We start from the raw sequence: 23,023 nt of genomic DNA on the forward strand, positions 1-23,023 counted from the left end.
GTAACATGACCATCAATCAGTGGTGCCGACTTCTCCTTTAAGTGAATTTCTTACATTTTATTGCTGTTACGCCCGTTGCGTCACTGGAAGGGTGCTGGAACGCATGGAACACTGTGATGTCACACATTTATTTCGCATCAGCGGAATTACAAACAAGAATCTCATTGACATGCAAGTCTGCCCCATAGCAGAGTCTGTTTGACTGTTTCCACTTTAAGCAGCACATCTTTGTAGTTATCTGTGTTTTGGAAGGCGATGTACAGTATAGGGAGATGTAGGCCTCTGCTTAGGCAGAGATAAATGTGATGGACCCAGATGCGGTCTGGCCTCAGGTCCCGTGCGAGGAGGGCGCAGAGAGAGGCGCCATCAGAGTGAACCCATACATCTAAGCGCACACTACAGCTTGATTCATCCTCTGAATGTTTTTGTGCTTTAGTATTGAGCTGTGGTAACTACTGCAGCTTCCTGTGAATACCAGAGTGACTTCAAAATATTACCCTTTCTCTTAGAGGATATCATATGAGCTTGCCTGAGGGCGTCACAGAAAGCTTGTAATGCCGTCTACCCTACTGCAACGCCACCTTTCCCAGGAATTGGCCTGTCTGTCAAAACTCAGATAAAAGAAGAAAAAAAAGAATAGAGAGCCATGAGATAACAGGGTAGGCCTAATACACTTTTTAAATAACTGAGTCATTACCTCTCTAATACAATGATGGATTACATTAAGCAGTGTTATTAGTCATCATGTCATCATTTGTATTCCTACAAGATCAGTGATCAGGATATCTGTGAGTGGGATCAACAACAAAACATTTGTTATTATAAAAGTAATAAATTCCTCTAAAATCCTAAAATCCTATTTCCATTACTCATTAATTAATTGTCTGGGAAATAAATGTGACACAGCATTCCATTATCCAGACAATTCTGACTTTATATGGAGAACAAATAGAGATTGACATGAAATACCTCTTTTTCCCCACAGAAACATTACAAATGTTAGTGATGGGAGTGTTAAACTCAGAAGGGCGCTACCCATCACTGGAATCTACCGAGAGCTTAAAGTTCACGAAACAAAAGAAGAAGCAAGCATCAGAAGCATCATAAATCCACCTCCTATCCGGAACTAACTGCTGCTCTGGGAGCCAAATGAAGCCAAAATACCATAGAAGTGCACGGTCGAGAGCCGCCTGTGTGTGACGTATTAAATGCTTCCCGTCTTTTCATGTTCCTTGATTAATATCAGACAGTATAGTCTATTACTCAGCCCAGCCACATTTAACCCAAAATTCTATATATGAAAGTAAAAGTTGATGGCTTTCTGTTTGCAGTGATGCATAGCTATTTCTGATTGACGGAATTCTGACAAATGTTCTCACCAATTTCGACACCCCAGGGTGTGCTTTACATATGTGACTGTCAAAATGCTTCAACTGGCCTCAATTTTCTCAACTACCACAGACTGTTGAAGAAATGACTGGGGGTGAATGGACAGCTGAATCTTGGCTTTGTGTACTGTACTGTAGTTACCATAATCCCAACTCATGAAATACACAGTAGTATTCTAGATATCACTCCAATGACCTCACCCCTCTCTCTCTCTCTCTCTCTGAGAAAAAACTAAGTGAGATAAGCATCAAATCCCGATCGCAAACAAAGTCCCGATTACTGTATGAATAGACTTTAGTAAGACTGCCTTACACTGGGAGAGGTGAACACTTAGCTTCCCTCACACTCCAGTTGTTATAGCAGTGGGGGAGGCCGGGCGTCCCTTTCATGGTAGGGAGAGGACTCCACCTCTGGGACCGGCAGTAAGTAATGTACCGCATGTCCTGCTCTGTTCTCTGTTGTCTTCGCTCAGTCTATTTCCATTTCATCTCTAACACTCAGAATAAAATAAGGTGTCTCTTTTCCATTTCTGAATTGGAACGTCAGTTCACCTTATTGTACTGGCATGAAACTGACCCCCTTTAGATATCAAAATAGCAAGGTATATTTTAACTGCCAGGTTGATCCTCCAAAGCACGAGTGATAGCACAGAATGAAGCGGCATGAAATAACAGCGAATAACATAAATAACATTGAAATAATATTGTCTGCAATTCATAAGACACTGCTAACTAAACTGGCCTCTGAGTGACTTGTTCAATATCAAGGTTTCTTAACAGTCTCTTGATTCACTCCCACTTGGTGATCAAAGTGTGGCAACAGGGGATGAAGATATTTCACTCAAGTACGCGTTGTTATACTGGCTTCAAAGGCTCACAGTATTAAGATTCATAACTATGGGCTTTGGACGGGTAACCCAAGACCATGATAATAGGCTGAGCGTGATAATGCAAAGATAGACCTGCTTTTCTTTTCAAATGAAGAGAAACAGTGATCACTCTGCATTTCAGACTCACAGTCAGAAAAGAATAGTGGAGGAGGAAAAGCTTGGAACTGTTGTCTGTGAACAGTTTGAAAATAAAGTTTGGAATGTTTTGACATTGGGAGAAAGCAAGAGAAATAACGAAGACAGAAGAGAGAGCAGGAGGGGCAATGATGAGCGAGTGTGTGAGAGAGACGGCGTGAGAGAAAGACAGGGAGAAAGAGGTGGAGAGAAAGAGAGAGAAAGAGAGAGAGAGAGAGAGGGACAGAGGTATAAAGACAGAGAGAGAAAGAGACTATGACATTGTTAAGTAAATATCTACATGGAAGCCCTTGAGTATTGTTCTAGAGAGATGACAGTCTGAGAACACAGCTCTGACGTTGTTATTTCAGGGTTCTAGTGGTGACACATTGTGTTTAGATCTGCCCTGGCACTTGCAGTTAGCTTCAGGGATTCTTTCTGGGTGACCACAAATGCATATTCAAAATATGATTATAAGTCAAGTGTGCAGCAGCAAAGCGGTGCCAACGCTTTGGCTATGGTGAGCGCCGGGGCCTGGTTCTGGGTCCGAGGCCTCCTCTGCTCAGGACCCAGGAGGATAGGTTGTTTATAGAAGCAGAGATTCTCAGAGGGAAGGTATCTCCTGGTCCGATCCCAGGAGCCAGCCCTAATTAGAAACAACTGTTTCGAAATTCACTTCAATGGCTGCGAGAGATCTCCCCTCTATGTAGCTTGGCCGCTCGCTTGCGTTCGTCAGCTGCACCTCAGGGCTCATCTCCGTGCTTCAAGACTCCCCTCGACTCCGCCGTGTTGGTGAGTGTTTCACGCGCGGCACAGAGGGTATTGGAATCTGGCACCTGACACACACGCGGGCGCGCGCGCACACACGCACACGTACACACACACCAACACAGGCTTGTCACTGCACAACAGGCTACAAACACACTTGTCAGGTCAAATCTGTTTCCAATCGCCGAAGTCTTTCATGTGTTTAGTGCTTGCCCTGCTGCCTCCGAGAAGCATTACGTCATACAGAGCCTGCCTGTTGCCGCTCTGTGGGTGCCTCATCGCTTTCTAATCTCCACCTCGGTCCGCACTGGAGTCGAGTCAGGTATCGTTACTAATGTTGCGATGATTGGGCTGTCATTTCTCCAAAACAAACAAAGATTGCCATTGTCACGGCACTAAGGCTTCGACAGGGTTCAAATCGACTCCAGGCTGCCGTGGGAGAGGGTCGACCTGAACAGGCATCGATCCATCCACCACATCTATGCCATGATCATGCTGTGATTGCATCCAAGTCTGGCAGAGCAACTTTCTTGGCCTTTGGGTTCCCAGACATAAACTATCCAAGCTTTCAAGTCCATCTATTCCTGTCATCAGGTCATCTCTCAGAGGAGCTTCTCATTCAGCTGGCACATTCAGACGTTCCAGTCAAGACGTTTGTTGGCAGAGCTAGGGTATCAGTATAATATTTGAACCAGGTGATGAGGTTTCACAGCAATATTTCTCATAATGTAGATTAAATAATCGAGCGAGGGGCCCTGTTTTTTTTACTCTATGAATACTGATGCAGAGGTTATACTATACTAAAAGTATAAAGTTACGGTTAATAATAATCTTAATGTTCCGATCGCAAGGCTGTACTCACACCTGTCTTCTAAATTAGTGAAAATCTATCTGACGGTGTGGAGGGAGAGAGCGTTTTGTTCTGAGGGGGAATGAGAGAATGGCGGTGAGAGGGAGTGATATAATACAGCCGCTCTGCGCAGGTCACGTAGCCAAACACCTGTTGCTTATTTGACTCCTAAAAGGAAAACAGGAGTCAAGGTTTAGTCTGGAACAAATCGGTTCATAAGTTGAGTCTACTGCACTCGTTCGATATACTGTAGGTAACAGTGATCCCTGAAAGGCACTGTTTACTTATAATGGGCGGCAATTATCCTCTTGTGGAAGTGAGTTGTTAGGGTTGATTCAGGCTCAATATCTGTACAGTTACCATACAGTAACTTGATGTGCTATTTCTCATGCTGTCTTATGATCACGCATGTACTGTAGAGTGTGATCTTCCCATTGAAACAAAACTCAAGAGCTGAATCTTGCACGCCTACGCAAACCACTCTCGGGACTTCAGTCACATTGTGTTGTTATACCCTCTAACACATACAGTATCACTGTCAGTCACTGTTTTGGGGTAATTTCCTGCGGGCGTATTAAGTCTCTGTGCGTATAACGCACATTCCTCAGTCTGTGTTTGGGTCAGAAATAGGCACCAGGAAGTTGTTATAGCTATAGAGCTTTTAAAAGCCAAGTCAACCTAAACAGGGGTCCCTTTAAGTATGGGACCATCAGAACATCTTATGGAGAGAGACAGAGTGAGCGAGAGAGAGATAGGAGAGAGAGAGGTAGGAGAGAAAGAGGGAGGAGAGGGGAAGAAAGAAAAAAGAGCAAGTAAAAGAGAGAGGTTGTGTCTTAGAGCTGAGAGAGGGTGAGAGAGAGACAGTCAGAGAGATAGGAAAAGAGGAGGAGACCAGACCAGTCGCTCTGAGAGGAATGAGTAATATGTTCACATCACAGTGATTCATCGCACTGTAACTTCATTTGGAGAGCACATAAATATTCACTTTGAAAAATGGCCTAACTCTTGACCCCTGTCATAATCACATAACGCACTTCACTTGAAGGTGGGGGATAAGCGGTAAGTCTACACCCTTTCGCTAAGACAGGGCAGGTTTGGAAGTGGTATAACTTTTTCTTTCAATCATTTAACAGACACATTTGTCTGGCTTGGAATGACACAGAGAACCAGGCAATAGCCAAATAGTTCCCTGAACAACAAATTCTTAAATAGAATCTCCAATCAAACAAATCACACAAATGAGAATAGCCTCACTGTGCCATTGGACAGAATAGAGAATGACGTCATAGCAGGGAAGGGTGTTCAATCATACAGACAACTGTTGGTAGTTTGTAATATGATTGAGAGTCTCTCTCTCTCTCTCTCTCTCTCTCTCTCTCTCTCTCTCGGTTCCGGCTGCTCTCCCCCTCTCTCCTCTGTCTTTTCTTGAAGAGAAAGAATGAAAAACAAAACAATACATTCTCCGCCACTCAATCACTTACATGCATCCCCCCAGAGAGAGTGGGAGAGACGTCCAACAGAAACACCAAACAGAAATAGAGCTGCTATTTCGGTCTGACTGGCCTGTTATTTTTAGCAAAAGTGACATGCTCTATGTGAAATTACAACATCATAAGGTCACCCGATCCTCTTTTTTTGGGGGCCTTCTAGCCTCCAGTCTATGACTCACGAGAAGTATGCGGTGACGTTAGCTGTGCTGCTCACCCCCGGTACCGATGAAGCATTTGATATTCGGCTCATTGACCTGATTCAATCAGAAGGAGGTAACTCACTTACAGCGCTTAGCATGCAAACCTGTTTCTTGTTTGAACAGATTGGTTTGATGTAACAGGTAACAGTTTGTTAATGACATTATTTCAGATATGCTTGCCCAGCAGGACAGGGGATTGACTTTAAAAGCTTTGATGGACCAGCTTCAGTCAGAATACTCATTGTCTTCTCATAACATTTGTATGTTCTGGGAATGCCATGATGAAGCTGCCGCAGAGGAATCCTGCTCCAGGTCACACGCATTTAAATACCTGTGGATTGTTTCCAATCCTGTAGGTAATATTTCAATTAAACACACATGGTGAGAGGTGGCCTGTGTATGACCAGTGGATGACCGTTAACACCACTGTAAGAACAGGACAGTTTCCTCAGACATGATTATTTATATATATATATATGTAAAGGCTGAACATGAGCCTGTGTTATAAGATGCACCGTCTGAGCTTATGAGTGCTATAGTTTCTTTTGGCTACCTGGATGAGTCCTGTAGGTCATATAGAGTGAATGATAATCTACCACAGATATAAAAAGACAAGTCAAGTGAAGCAGCATGATAAGGACTATACTCAATACAGTATATATTCAAGACAGGACTCTTGTTCATTGTTACTTGGAGGCGGTGTGTGCTAAAACTTGGGATATCATGCTCGGCTGTTTCCAGGAGCACCGAGCGTTGCCCACAGTGCCCAGTTGAACTCGGCTAAACATCTTCACAGATTTTTTTTAATTCAGCTTTTTGTCATTCCCAAATGCATGAAGCGGAGATAATTGCCTGCAAATACTGTAGTAGCTGATGTTTCATTTTAAATGAAGGGAATATTTCTGTAAATTTCCTAATATCCATAGATTTGCCTACCTGCCACACCTGGTTGCATGCATCCAACGAGAACGCGTCTGATTGATTGTCTTGTTGATGTCGTCTCTATCCCGCTTATTGGCTTCCAGAGTCTTTGGAGACGTCTTGAGAGAGGTAACTTTGAAGGTGAACCTAACAATGTGTAATGATGATTGACTCAATACACCCCTGAAATGTTAAGATATATGGAGCCTAAGCGCCCCCTGCAATGCAACGGCCATCAGAAAAAAATTGTGAACTAGGGAGTTGTCTAATATGAAAAACACAGTGAATCCGCTTCATTAGCCAACCAACAGCTCACAATATAGTTTATAAGTGGTTAGCATGGACCTACATGCCATAATGAGTATAGCCTAAATCAAATCAGTTTTTAGCTGTGACCCGCTCTATAGGCTACAGTAGCTCGCTCTGTTGGTCGGTCCGGTCCACAAAAATGTCCACAAACATTTTTGGTCTAGCTACTCATGGTATGTTATGGCATGGCTTATCAGACGACCCCACATGCGTACGTGGTCGCAGCTATTGCAAAGTCACACTTTAGACTGGTGGCTGCGCAAGATGGTAACCGAGACAGTCACAGAGATTCATAGGCTGTCAGAGGTGGAACAGAAAATAAATGAGGCCGAAAGGTACCAACGTACAGTAGATAGAACCTAAGACTCCTCGGTATCCCAGAAGACAATGAAGAGAACATGAAAGCCAAAGTTGCTGACATTTGCTGTTATGTCGTCAGGGAGAACCAGACCAAGATCAGAGAAGATATTGACATCGCTACCGTCTTCCGCTTCACCAACAGATCAACACGAGACCTGGTATGGAAAAAAGCAAAAGGCAATAGCTTCCTCACAGAAAAACACCTGAGATTCACAGAGGATCTTACCACTGCTGAAAAGGCACTGAGGGAGAAACGCTGGCCATTGATCGAAGCTTCCAAGAAGGAGGGAAAGAGAGCACACTTCGCTGGGGTCCGGCCGGGTGATAATAGATGGCAACGAGATGCGTCCATCCCGGTCTCCACTTGCTCGGTTGGACACTTCAAGACCTCACCAAGAGAGAGAGAACAGGCTCGTTTTAAGCGATCCACCTGCTCGGATGGAAACTTCAAGATCTCACTGAGAGAGAGAACAGGCTCGTTTTAAGCGATCCACCTGCTCGGATGGACACTTCAAGACCTCACCAAGAGAGAGAGAACAGGCTTGTTTTAAGAGATCCACCTGCTCGGATGGACACTTCAAGATCTCACTGAGAGATAGAACAGGCTTGTTTTAAGCGATCCACCTGCTCTGATGGACACTTCAATGAGAGAGAGAACGTAGCCTAGGCTACTCCTCGCTATTGAAATGCGGTAATAGGTACAAGCTCGTTTCAAGCACAGCCAGCCAAGGAGTATACATTTATTTTATTATTACTAATTAGGGATGGGTCTCATTAGGATTTTAACGATACCGGTATCGATACCAATACTGCTTATCGATACTCTTATCGATACTACTCTACCACTTTGGGACTCATACAGTACACTGCCTGAGTCAATGTTTCTGTCTCAGTTGGCCTTCATTTACATAGTGGACTGTCACTGTTATAGTGATCCTGTGTGATACTGTACTTGTCCAGCCATTGATGGCTAACTTTGACAAATTGCAAGCCACCCCTCCAAGGCAATGGTAGGGGAAACACTGTACAGACTTATTTATAATAATGATAATGAGTGTTACCTGCATCTTTAGCCTGGCACATCTGCTGCTGCAGCATTGCTATCGGAGCCACCAGCGTTAGCATTAGCCGCTTTGCTAAAGCAGTCAAACACACCGCACTGCTTCACATTTACCGAATGTGAAACTTGTAAATGTTTCATGTTTTGAAAAACGGAAGAGAGGCACTAGAGAGTGTGTCCCTGGCTGTGTTCGAAATGGCATACTAACATACTGCCTACTACATACACAATGAGTATGGACTGCATACTGCCTACTGAATTCATAATAAGTATGCCATTACCAGCAGACTGTTCACACTGAAGCATGCAGCTAGGTATCCCGGAATGCATATCTCACCGGCCGGCAGCGGTAGCAGGGATTTAAAAGATTAGGCTAAAAGCTGTTGTAATGTTGGGTCTACAAGTGTTAATATTTAGTTTTATGAAGTTTTCATAAAACTAAATATTAACAGGCGAGAAAGTAGTAATGTAGATTCCTAAAATGTTTATCAAAATAACTCGTTGATCTGATCTGACATTTGTTTTCCACTTCTGTAGGCTAACGTTAGATAGTGTAGGTACGTTACTAACAATACCTTCTACTGCGGGGTTCTACAGAAACGTCGGAACAAATAGCTAAACAAGTTATAAAATGGTTTGGGGGCCAAATCTTTAGCTAGCTACGCAGCGAAAGTAACTAGCTTACTATATTGTTGTCTTAGCAGTTGGCAAAAGAACAGGTTAAAAAAAAAAAAGAACTTGTTCCTTCATATGAAGATACTGTCCGGGACCATTCGTGACTGCTATAAAAATAAACTTGATTTTATGCATTTCAAGTGGCATCTTTGTAATAATTATGACGTAGGCATGTTAAGAATGCATTTTCACCATGTACATTCCCAAAATAACAGCTGTATGTAAATTTGCTGCATGTATATTATTGCCAGGCTTGTTGTGTCTGAACAAACCTGGCCAGCGGCCCCGTTCCCACGCTCGTCATACAGTACGTTACCTCACGGGACGTCCTGGATCGAGGTAGCAGCTGCTGCTTCAAACATCTTTTTATCATTTAATACTTGATCCAATCAACATGCCTCTTACCAGAGCCAGACGACAGAGGCAGTCGGCTCGTCGCCTGCGGTACTTTATTGAGATGTACATGATTGTTCACCCCGAAGTAGCCTAACATTAACTTATCTAACATTAACGTTCATGAATCCAGCAGAGTCTTGGTCTTACGAAGTTCGTAAGAAGACATTTAAGAAGACACTTAAGAAAATGTTCAGGAATGAGGTCCAATGTTCTGTACATGTTTCAGGATAGGATGCTCAAGACCCTATAATATGTAACGCATCTGCGAGATTAGTTCTTTACATTAGTTATGTTTTTTTCCATACTGTTTTTGTAATGCACATGTGCATACGTGTGTGTGCATACTCACTGGGTGGTGATGCACTTGTTTGATTTAGTTAGATACATTTTGTGGGACATTAAAGTCGCACTGAAATGAAAAAAAAGTATTCTGTCCCATTTTGGTTCACATAATTGGTCATAGTGTTCACCTATTCAACGATGTATGCCAAACAAATTACAAAATTCTACTTTTGTTGTAATCTTATATCAAAGTATATAATTTCTTACTTCTTGGAAAACGGTAGGTCACGTGCAATGACGACAACAGGTACCTTAAATTTTAGGCCAGTAATCTCACGACATCCACCCGTCAATAAACGCTATCCTTCTATCGAATCTGTCTAAAGTTCTTAAAACCCGTCCACTTGTCAATGTTCCAATCAAATTCCTCTAAACATATGTCCCACCCTCATAGCTTGTTTAAGTCGGAAATACGTCAAACTACAGAAGTTAGATGATCTCAAACGTACGTTGCAGTGCAACTTTAAAGAAGTAGTTCAAAAACATTGGCCTATTCTATCCAGCGATCCTACAGTAGGACATGCATTTAAAGAGCCACCTATCTTTGCACAGAAACGGGTAACTCATCTTAAAGACACCTTGGTTAAAGCAGACTATTATCTGACATGCTGTCTGGCAATTTCCCATGTAATAACTGTGTAAACTGTAATGCCATGATAAAGGGTGATGAGTTCCATCATCCACACACTGGTAAGAGATTTAACATAAAGAGCAGAATCACTTGCAAAACAAAATATGTAGTGTATTTATTGAAATGCCCATGTGGGCTCAGTTATGTGGGAAAAACAAACAGGGAGTTAAAAGTGAGGATTTCAGAGCACAAATCCAGCATTAGAGACCCTAAGTCTCCTGTAGCCAAACATTGTAACCTGGCGGGTCACGATGTACAGTACGCTCCTTACGCTTTCACCATGTATGCTCCTTACGCTTTCACCATGTATGCTCCTTACGCTTTCACCATGTATGCTCCTTACGCTTTCACCATGTATGCTCCTTACGCTTTCACCATGTATGGTCCTTACGCTTTCACCATGTATGCTCCTTACGCTTTCACGATGTATGCTCCTTACGCTTTCACGATGTACAGTATGCTCCTTACGCTTTCAAGATGTATGCTCCTTACGCTTTCACCATGTATGCTCCTTACGCTTTCACCATGTGTGCTCCTTACGCTTTCAAGGAATCCAAACCGTTGTGCCTTTTAGGAGAGGAGGTGACAGAGACAGAAAACTGCTTCAGAAAGAAGCTTTTTGGATACACACTTTACAAACAGAATATCCAAAATGATTAAATGAGGAACTCTTATTGAGTTGTTTTTTGTAAACAGTGTGAGATGCGACAATTTTTCTTTACCTTTAGTTCTGTCCAAGCTTTATTATATGAGAGCCTACCCAGTTGCAGTCTCTGAAAACACAAACAATTGAATTATGTTTTTTTCTGTCTCTTTTTCCTTACTGTTATCCTAGGATCCCATTGTGGGACTTGGACTGATTGATTGATTGATTGATTGATCGATTGATTTATTGATTGATTGACTGGTTGATTGATTGATTGATCGACTGATTGACTGATTGATTGATTGATTGATTGATTGATTGATTGATTGATTGATTGATTGATTGATTGATTGATTGATTGATTGATTGATTGATTGATTGATTGATTGATGAACTGGTAGCACCTGAGACTAATTGTTTTTGTTCTGTGACTGATTGTGACACCTGTTAGCATCTGATTTAAGCCATCTTACTGTATGCCTTGCCACAACTCTGAAGAAAGCCTCTGGCTGAAACGTCCATTGTTGTGCTCTGCCCATAGGCCACTTTAGTGAAATAAACGTTTTTTGGAATACTGTGAGTGCTGGTTCATTTTTCTTCTTTGATTCTAGTCCACGACCGGGACTGTGCACCCGTGACCTGCTAGCCTACATTGTTTTTTGATTTTTTGAGTTGTGCTCGCATCTTCCCTTGAACTGGAATACCCCCAAGGAACATGGCTTTTCAAGCATAATCAAAGACAACAACTAAAATTAAGAGTTCATGCTACACTTGGGATACTTAATGTGTGATTCATTGAACAGATATGACTGTTATTATAATTTTTTATGTTATTATCTGGAGGCTGGATGCTACATGTAGGGCCTATTGATGTTGTGCATGAGAGTTTGTGCTCTGATGGGCAGATGGGGGTCACGGCTCGCAAGTCTCTGACGACATTTTTTGGGGGGGTCGAGGGCTGAAAAGTTAGGGAACCATTAGAGCATCTTACTGTATGGTACAACAAACAAACAAATATCTTTATTAGTCATGCAGTGAGACACACATCACAAGATGTAGGCAGCAATGCCGAAACACACACACACACACATGAATGGCTGGAGCGTCCACCGATGATTCTTCTCCGGCTCTTAACCCATCCCGTCTTCCTTACCCCAAGGGCAGCCAGGAGCAGACGGTGGGCAGCGTGCATGAGCCGCGCCTGGGGACCAACCAAGTGCTCCTGTCCGTCTTCGTCAGGGACGGACAGCATTAGTGATCTGTTTGTTTTTGCATAATTTTGTTCCGTATTGGATCCTTTATGGGGGGAAAGCCTTGCAAACACAGGGAGAACATGCAAACTTCACACAGAAAGGCCTAGGACCTTTGTACTGCACCACCATGCCGCATGGGGGGAAGGGGGTGAGTGGTGGGGGGGGGGGGGGGGGGTGAGTGTCTTGCTCAAGGACACTGGCACACACCTGAGAGCTGGGATCAAACCGGGGACCTTTCGAACCCCAGCCGACCGCTCTACCTCCGGAGCTACGTGCCGCCCCAGCCTGGTGTGCTGGCTTGCATGCGGTCTATGTGGTTAGCATAGTTTATTAAAGCGGGAACATGGGTGTGAAGAGTTTTGAGTTCTCTGCTCTGGGAAATTGTTGACAAGGAAATTGGACATGAAAGTAGATCAGGGATAATCATGTTTATGAAATATGGAACAAGGCTACAGTAGTGGGCAAAATTAAAATAAGTGAATCCAATTACTGATTATGAAAAGCAGCTGCCTTAGACGCAGATGCCTAGCTAGCTATAGCTCCTGAGCCTGAGAGGTCTGGACAGTGAGGAGGTATTTTTGGTCTCTTTATGTAGCCAGAGTTGATTATATTATGTATTGTACTGTATGCTTGCGTAGTCTGTGTGCTAATGAATGTCAGTTGCTGATTAAGGTGTTACAGTAATTATTGTACTCTTTATGATATGAGTTGTTACACTGTTCACACACATACACACACCACCCATACCACACATACACACACACACAGTTGGCTGATATTTTGTTCATGTTCTTCAGTATTTGTTTTCTCAACTCGATGACTCATGATCCATGATTGTATTGTGATGTCAGAAATACATGATAACCTCGCCTCTCTGGACTCCTTAAGAACAAGGTCTGTATTTCCAGACATTTACCTCCTTCTTACTCCTTGTTTATTTACATTCACTGAATCAGTTCATCTGTAATGTAACCAACAGCCATGTACTTGGATAAGCTTTCATTTCAAAACATTTGGATTCAATTATCATGGTGCATATGATATCCAAACAACGTGTTTTCATCTTCTATTAATAACAGCGTGATTGCACTGTGCATAGTGAGCTAAGGCAGCAAGCAGCCTATACAGATATTTTGATAGATTTAGAGGTAGTTTATTAGGGGTAAAACACAATATACTGTAAAGTTTGTGTTTGCACATTGTAAGGGATTTCGATTAGGAAGTGTGTCTTAGTACAAAAGTTCAAAATAGCCCCCTTGGAATGAATGAAGGGGCCCTTTTCTCGACTGTGTTGGAAATGACAATTCCATAGATAAACATACAGCACAGGGTGCTTATGAAACAGACTCCTCACAATACTTGGGTCTCATGATGAAGGCTCCTTGAAATTATACTCTATAATGGATAGCATACAGTAGCATGACAAAGTCATTTCTGGTGTTTGTTGTTGGACTGTAACAAGGCATGTGTACAATACTGATCGCATTGAAAAGGTCCTACACACAATCAGCTGGATGCCTCAGACATAGAGCAGCAGCTCATCCAAGTTAACATGACAGAGGTGGCCATTGATGAAGGAGAAGGAAACTGTCCAGAGGCTTGTTGTGGCTGATAACTTAAGTGCACGTACTGTACATTGAGGAAGCGAAAAGGGCAGGGCAATGTGTTGCTTTTCAGATAGTAACTGCAAGCTATTTGGTTCTATATATAGATCAACTCTAGCCGGGGTGCAAAGTTTGAGGCGAGTCTCTGGCAAATGGTGGCCTCGACCTTTTTCTCAGATGACAGCTGTGAACGGCAGGACGGTAGCGGCGACGATCCGTAATTGTGTATAAGCATGCGTGTGTGTGTTTGTGTTAGTGCGAGTGCCTGTATTCTTTTACTTTTGCCTGCGTGTGTGCGAAGTGTGTGTGTGTTTGTAGTGCATGATTGTGTTTGTTTGTGGGTCTGTCTGATTTCAGTAGACTCCAGTGGCCCAGGCCTTCTCCGGGGGGGTTTGTCTTTTTGATTCTGTGCCCACAAATTCCTCTGAGTTGAAGTAACAATATTGTTGCTCTTCATGTTCCCCCTTCTCAAACCCTGCAGGGTCCATGGAGAGGCTTGATTTACTAGGAATATCTCTCCGAGGTAAGCCATTAGGGCCTGGAGAAGTTTTTATATTGGATATATGTTTGGGAGGCAGGACCACTGGCTTTGTCAGATGCCATTTGCCTGTCGTGTGACCCACATAAAGGCTGCATGGAGGGAGAGAGGTCGCATCGGAGAGTTTTATTGAGACACAGATCATTTCAATAGAGCCAATGCAGTCTGAGGCCGCGGGGGATTATACTGAGTGCTATGCTAACGTTTCATTGTCCTCTCTCGCTCGCGCTCTTACGTCAGTCCCGGCCTGGCTCTTTTTATGTAAAGCATTGCTGTTGGGTAGAGCATTCTGGATTAGACATGTGGGCCGTCACGCCATCGCGTGGGAGGGCAGCAGGGGCTGAGATTCTATGTAGTCATCATTACCATAATTTTATGTTTTTGTTCCATCAATGTACCTTTACTGCCTTCACTGAGGGCTGTGTTGTCATGTTCTGTTACGTTTAAGCCTGATTTATCCTTCACACGTGCGCCACAAAAAGTAGTGAGCCTTGTGTACTCGCGTGTATATAAAGTTACAATTAACATGCAAGTATGAAAAACTGCCAACTTTAGTACAGTAAGCTATAAACAAGTCTTTCCATTTATCACCAGCATGAAGTCTCAGGCACTGGTGAACTAAACAGCAGTGTTATCGTCCTCTGATATCTGTCTCTCTCCGTGGCTTCTGTCAGAGGACACTCTGATTCACTTCACACTCACATGTGTCGATGTTTCCTGCCTTTCATTCTCAAGCTATACTCGCAACATTAGCCAGTGAGTGGGTAGTATAATCCTGTGTCTTTGGGAGTGTAGAAAAATCACGTTGATGCTGAAGTGTTCTCACAACCCTCCTCAGTGGGTCTATTTGTGCTCATTGTTGAGCAGAAACAAAATGTTTGCCCAACTATTATACACCAGCTGTCTAATGTTTTGCCACGTGTATCCAATTAGCATGTAAAAGTTATGTTTAGAACATTACAATGTTGAAATGCAGCCTTTGGGCTCCTTATGATTTCCAATTATTCCTACAGCAATAAGTAATGTGTTTAGATTATGCAGAAGCAGGTCCAAATCTAAAACATGTGTTTATTCAGGCTCTTCTGTGCTTTGGTTAAATGTGTACAGTGGGAGGTGCGGTCAGTTTCTCACTGTGTCTCACATTGAAAGTCTTGGAAATAGATACCTTCAGTTTGAGTACATTATGTACAGTACATCACTCTTAAGTGAAACCTGAAAGTGTGGGTAAGTGTATTTGTCATGTAGTAGTACTTTTGCTGTACTAGTAGTAGTACTGCATATTACTCATGTTCATTAAAAGTAACCCGATCAAGCAAAAACAAAAAATACTAATTGAACACTTCTTCCCTCTATCAAACCGACTTGAAAATTGTCATTATTAAATTTACCTTGCAACAAGTACAGTCGCCTTCTCAAAGAGTGACTTTTCATCCCTATATCAAATAGGAAAGTGTTCCGCTGCTGCCAATGACTTAGATACTTACTGTAAAGAATGTCTCTTTCTCCTGTTACTCAGTAAGAGTCAACTTTAGAGAGATGCCACATCTCCAATGAAGTATTAACATCAGCGGACAGCAGAAGTCAAGAAACACTCAACCTGTCCTGGAGATGTCCAGTAGCTAATGCAAAGAGACCAGAAAAGTGCAACTAGGGCCAACCTTTTGACTGCCATTCCTGGAGAGAGGGGAAAGAGCAGCAGTCATATATTAAAACCAGACTCCATGGGAGAGACTTTTCACCTGCCCCTGCAATGGTCTGACGGAGACCTCAACTGGAGCGTAGTTCTCCTGCAACTCTTCAGGTATCTCTAAATGAGGTTCATGAATAGTTTATTTTAAGTAATAACACACACTGGAATGGAAGATTATGTTTTTATTTCATAATAGTGTTAGTTTTGTCAAGTTCCTGACGTGTGCTGTAATTAACACTTCATAATGGGAATTATTCTGATTATTATTAATAGTCTAGTACATAATAAGGACATTGGCTTTCATTGTGAAGGGGATATTTTGATAGGGAGACATTTTTTTAATTTAACATCAAACGCTCCAAAAGAAGATATTCGATTTGGCCAAGTTCAGCAACACCTTTGCAAACTTTAATAGGTTTATTCTGCTACTGTGCACAAAATGGTTTAAGTTGTCATTATGAATTCCTGCAGCTGAATCTGGTTAATACTTTGCCGGGTTTGTGACAAGGCTTAAGAGGATTGAGTTTATGAGAAGTAATCCATGCTCAGACTGAAATGCGTTTCAGTCTTTTAACCATCAGGGGTATATTCTAGGTTGTGTGACCTTCACATTCATACCTGCACAAAGTATTTGCTACTGGGTTTTCCTAGACATAAAAGGCTCAAAAATTAGGTATGAGGCATTTTTTCTCTAAATGTTTTTCAGTGCCTCTTTTTACTTGAAAACGTAGGTGAACTAACATACTGTACTCAAACACACCAAATGGGGAGATGATAAATCCTAGCTGTAGCAATAACAGTATTTTAAACCTTTCATGAATGAAATGAAATCAACTCAAATACCACCACCATTATACTGTAAGTGAGTGTTCAGTTTTTATGGTTACACCCATTCATTTTTTGTGTTCATGTTATTTGAACAGCTAATTGGTCAGGTAAGGTAATTTGAGTCAATGCAGATATTCTGAAGCAATCTTTAACATCATTCACAATTACAAAATGGCAAAATCAGCTACCCTCAGTCCCACCACCTGAGGATATCTGAGGAAATAAATGTAACTTTATTAGCCTCATCAAGATCTAGCAATTGATCAAGGTCTATAAAAAGCCAGAAAAGGGAGAGTGTCCATAAAATCAGACAGAAATTGTAATCGAGTTCAATCATCTTGTACCTACAGATTATTAATTTGTATCATACTGTATTAAATCATATTTACAGTATCATCCTGGGAGTGAATATCTAGCATCGATGGAGTTTTTTGGTCCCCTATAGGCGAATTGTGTCATGTACTATGAACCTGCTCATGTCCATTTATTCTTGTAGTTGTGAAAATGATCATTACCCCCTCCCCATGTCATCATATAAATCAAATCCTTTAAAACATGTTTTTACATGTGCTTACATATATAGCCCCCCCTCTACCCCAGAGTTAAAGGTGCTCTGTTTGATTTACTGCACTTTTTTGTAAAAAAAAAAAAGAAGAAAATATAGCCAATGGTGTAGAGCCTGTGGAGCAAATGCAGAATTTATTTTTATTATGAGCGAAGCCGACCCGGCGCTGAGCCCCACCCCCTGAACGGCACCGTATACAAGAGAGGGGCAGCGTCATCTTGATGGACGTTTGAGACATGGCCGTTGGGAATAGGCCTATAAACTGTAGCTAATGTTAGCTGAACATGGCTGAGAGAAGTTATAGTCCGGGAGCAAAGACACCATGGTCTTCGGCTAAAAAAGAGTCACGTTCACAAATAAATATTGGGCTGGCTTTTACTATCTACGCCCACTTGTTTATATCTGATACGCTGCAAAACTGCTCCATCTAGTGGCCGAAAAAAGAAAAGAGAAATCGAAGTGAGCACCTTTAACTTTGGTAAAGTGTGTGGACTGTTGTGCATGACATGATTACAGGCTAATATATTTTATAGTTATACCATGGCCTGGGTTAATACTCTTTTCTGATTGGCCAGCAGACGTGCGTTAAAACCATGTATACACACACGTAGTTTGGCTGAAGTTTAATTACCCATCTAAATTAATGTGCCAGCTTTGACAGCAACCCAAATGAGCTAATCCCATAGCCTGCTGTACCATTGCTAGCTAGCCATGAACAAAGTGCTGGATACTGCATATTTGCTGTGCAACGCATCCGTTGTCCAGTTGTCAAATCTATTTAAAACTCTTTATGATAGCCAGACACCTCACTGTCCCCAAATCAAAAACTGTTTTTTCACTTCGTGTTATAACGTTAGCCCATCACTGTCAGTTGAACGACATGAAAACAATACTTTTGGAGTTGAGGACAACCAGGTGTCTGGCTATCATACATAGTTTGTTGGCAACTAGGTTTGACAGCTGGACAATTTATATGTTGCACAGCAAATATACAGTAGCCTACACTTCGCCCATTGCTATCTAGCAATACCAGGTAGCTACAGTAGATATATGGGTACAGTAGGCTATGGAATTAGCTAGTTTGGGTTGCTAGGCTCATTGTTTGGTTGCTAGGTCGTATCGTATCGTATTAGCAGTGAGGGACTATAATGAAATTCAGCAATGAGCAACACATAAATAACATTGCTTTATATTTTAATGTATAAAATGTGAGTAAATGGCACATATTTATTTGTCTTTGGCATGTGGGGCCATGGTATAAGTGGGATAATCAACTCATCTAACTTCTGTAGTTTGACATATTTCCGAGGCAAACAAGCTATGAAGGTGGGACATATGTCTCTAGGACTTTCTGTACGGAGTTATCATGTTCTCCCCGTGTTTGCAAGGGTTTCCTCCCAAAAGAACCCAATATGAAAAACATGCAGAAGAACATGCTCTTCAGTCTCTTCAAGTCATTTGGACTTGGTCCCCGGGCGCCATGAATGATGGCAACCCACTGCTCCTGGATGCCCCTGGAGGAGGATGGGAGAAATGCAGAGAACAATTTCCACCGGCAACCATCAAAGACGTGTGTGTGTTGTGTGTGCTGTGTCGCCTTCACTCATGTATATTTGTGTGTGTGTCACAGGTGGCCAAATAAAGACCCCTCGGGGTCCAAAAAAATGTTTACATTCGAAAATGTAAAAATCTTCAATAATGTACAAAGTAATACAGTGTCACTGGGGGTCCTGGGCCTAGTCCGGAAGAAACAGTTTTTGTGCCTTGAGGTTTTGGTCCTGATGGACCGCAGCCTCCTGCCAGAGGGTAGTGGTTCAAAAAGTTTGTGACCAGGGTGGAAGTTGTTGGTCACAATCTTTTTTGCCCGCTTCAGGGCCCTGGAGACTTGCAGCTCCTAGAGGGATGGCAGGTTGCAGCCAATCACCCTCTCAGCAGAGCGGATGACATGCTGCCGTCTGCTGAACTTCTTCAGCTGCCTCAGGAGATACATCCTCTGCTGTGCCTTCTTGGTGAGGTCCTGAGAGATGATGGTGCCCAGGAAGCGGAAGGACTATACAGAGATCTCCAAAGTCTGGACCCGAGACTAGGGTTAGACTGATGATGGACTTAACTGTGCTCCGGGGGATATGCAATACCTTGGAATTTGTCTTCTTTCCTTCCTCTCATTGGTGCTTTTGAAGAACCTTGTCCCGGATCTGTTTGGAATGTGCCTTCATGGTGTATTCTTAGTTTGGGAATGCACTAACCAACTGGGATCACCCAAGGACAGGTTTATTGTGAAATCATGTGAAATACCTCAATTGCACATAGGTGACTCCATTCAACTTATTAAGTGGCTTATGTAGAAAATTGATTGTGCAGAAGCTTATACTGTAGCAAGGGGGTTAGTATTTATGCAATCAGTTATTTGTTGTTTTTCATTTCTTATTAATTTACAAAAATATCTTGTCTTTTCACTTTGACATCATAGAGCACTTTGTATTTATCAGTGACAAAAAACTAAATTAAATCAATTTTGATTCCATGTTGAAATGTCATTGCAATGGCATCAATAGTCGCGTTTCCATTACACCTAGAATTGCGCAAAACCTAAATATTGCAATAAAAATAGATAATGGAAACACCTAAATTTCAAAAAACCTCTCAAATTTAGATAAAACGTTTATACGCTCTCATGAGGTGGTTTTTCAGAAGTTTCGATATACCTTTTTCGCAAAACACGTCACCGGACACTCGCTTCCTTGTCGGTACTGGCTCCCGAGGGGATAATGGGTGTGGTGCAACTAGATCCCCGATCAAATCGCACAGTACGTCGAATGTAGGCCAGGTCATCCTGAAGTTTTGGATCCACAACTCCTTAAGAGCCTCCGGGTCTTAAAATGTTTGGAATATCCATGGTTACCGTCGGTTACAGTCTTCCGCATTCCGCAAATTGAATCTCACGGGACGAGATTTTACTCAATTTTTGCGCAATTCTAGTCATAATGGAAACACCGGCCAGGCGCAATTGTACTTTATCGAAACTTCAGAAATATCACTTTTATTTTGCGAAAAAGTGTAATGGAAACGCATCTTATGCCATTCTTCTTCAGGGAAGAGGAAATAACATAAGCAGAATGATTATATTGTCTAATGTTATGTTACTTGCCTAGGTATAATCTTTTAAAACAGATTTTTATCTTTTGTCTATCAAGTTTTGCGGTTTTGCTCTGAAAAAAGGACTGTCTAATGACTTTAAAATTAAACATTGTAGAGCTCGTTTGAAAGAGACTAAAACCATATTTGGCGTCATGATTAAACAGCTTTTGTCTGTGCATTTCCTTAACACTGAGTAGATCAGTGTTGTATTTTGTCTTTCACACTAATCCACTTGTACTTGTTGCATGTGCAGCACTCAGATTTGCAGTAAATATTTTGATCAAAGAATGCTGCAAAAGCAACACTACTCAATGTTTACAGCAGGCTTGTAAATAGGATCAAATGTGCATAAGGATGAAACCGCTCCACAGATTCTAAAATTCATTGCTAGACACTTCTTATTTCTTTGATTATATGTTTAACAAACGTTTGTAACATTGGTGAGTTTTAACTTGGTGTATTTCTTATTATTCCTCTCTTGGCAGATGAGTTGTGTATTGTGATGGCCTGGAGATGTGTTCTAATGCAACATTATTCACAAGAATGTAGTGAGCTCACACTTCAAGCAGATGTTTTCAATTGATATTTGTTGACATGAAAGGCCATTAGTTTACTAATTACATTTGCATAAACATTTCACAATTTCTTATTTACAATGCATGTTTTCCAAATTTGTTTTCATAGAGTTTACATACAGTGTCCCTGAACTGCTTACATATGTGGGCCATAAGCCATAAGAACTGTACTGCAGGTACACACACACACACAAAACATCGTCCCGCCGTAAACACCCTGCATTCCCCACCAGTGAGTCTCAGCAGGAAAACAAACATTTACGTGGTCTCCTTACCAAGTGACCGTGTAGGGGTCTCGTTGTTTGTAGGACACCCCACCATGATGTAAACAAATGATGGAACTAGTGTGCTGAGAAAGCAAAGGTTTGATTTGGTTGAGGTTCTAAAGGGGACGAGGCATGCTGCTCCCCAAGTGTTTACACAGAGCACATACCTGTGGGATGCCTATTTACCTCAGCCTGTATGGGGTTACAGGACAGATATGTGAATAAACGTAAAAAGCATTGGCTAAGCACTTCACTGTAAAAATAAAGATCCTTAAACATTTTAACAAAACTGGGATCAGTAATGTTAGGAAACAATCCCTAAACTAAAAGCTTTTAACTAAAATGTTTTTTGGGGCACAAAATTAAAAATCACATTGCAGTTATCACAGAACTACTGCTTACAGGTCACAAAGGGGTCGAGGTCACAAAGGGGTCAAAAAGCATTATCATGAATGCTTAACCAACTGAAAGAGACAACTTCGGATAAAATAGAAAATAGATGTTTTGTTCATTTTCCCCTTAACGTCATACTATATATATAGGACCATATGCTGCATGATTTCACATGGAATGGTATGCAAATGACTTATTGCTTTATTGTTTAAGCAATAAAATATGTCCCTTTAGTTGTTCAGAAAAATGTCCCTAGCTGGGGAGGAAGAGGGGGAGAGAGAGATGTAGTGGTATCACAGTATACCCTTCAAATCAGACCTACCAGAAAAAAATCCATTTGAAAATCAACTCGCACTGATAATATAAGACACTTTTATTGTCCGATGTTCAGGGTGAACATTTTTAGCTGCATATTGTCGTATATTTTAAGAGTGAAACCCTGAAGGGAAATGCAGCTGCTGGTCTGGGGATAGCCCAGCCCATGGAACGCTAGACTTTGGAGAACATCTCGTAAGACGCATTTTACAGCCTCAAAACTCATCTCAGAAATAAAACATCTCCGGGCAGACACCCTTCACCCTACCAATGAAACATCCTCCACCTCATATCTCAGATTCAATCTAACAATCAGATCAACTCGGTGCTGGCAGGACAATGCATTATAAAATGTTGTGGGACATCCATCGACTTAATTTGTCCCCCTGCAGCCAGAACACAAATCCCCCCCCCCCCCCCCCTCCTCCCGTCGTCTGTGGGCTCACCACTCGGATTAATGGCTGTTATGGCAACACATGAGCTCATGTGTGATTGGCTGAGATGATGTTTCCTGCTGAATGCCACCTGGTTCCATTGTGGCGGGTGACTCTGCCGTAGCTAAGACTGATAATTGAGCAACAGTTTGGCGACACCCTCTCTGAACCGCAGTGAGGAGAATGTGGATGATCTCCTCAACGTGTCAGTGGACAGGATGATCTCAGGGGGGACATGTACGTGTTGTTTCCCTTCATGCAGTAGTGAACGTGATTGCACTGCTCAGAGGAAAATGTCAACTAATCATTAAGATATTGGGATGCATATGAGAAATGTCCTGTATATTAGCTTACAGTGCAGTAACATACAATCTTTTTTAGGAG

This window comes from Borostomias antarcticus (genome assembly GCF_949987555.1).
Source record: "Borostomias antarcticus genome assembly, chromosome: 22".
Lineage (NCBI taxonomy): Eukaryota > Metazoa > Chordata > Actinopteri > Stomiiformes > Stomiidae > Borostomias > Borostomias antarcticus.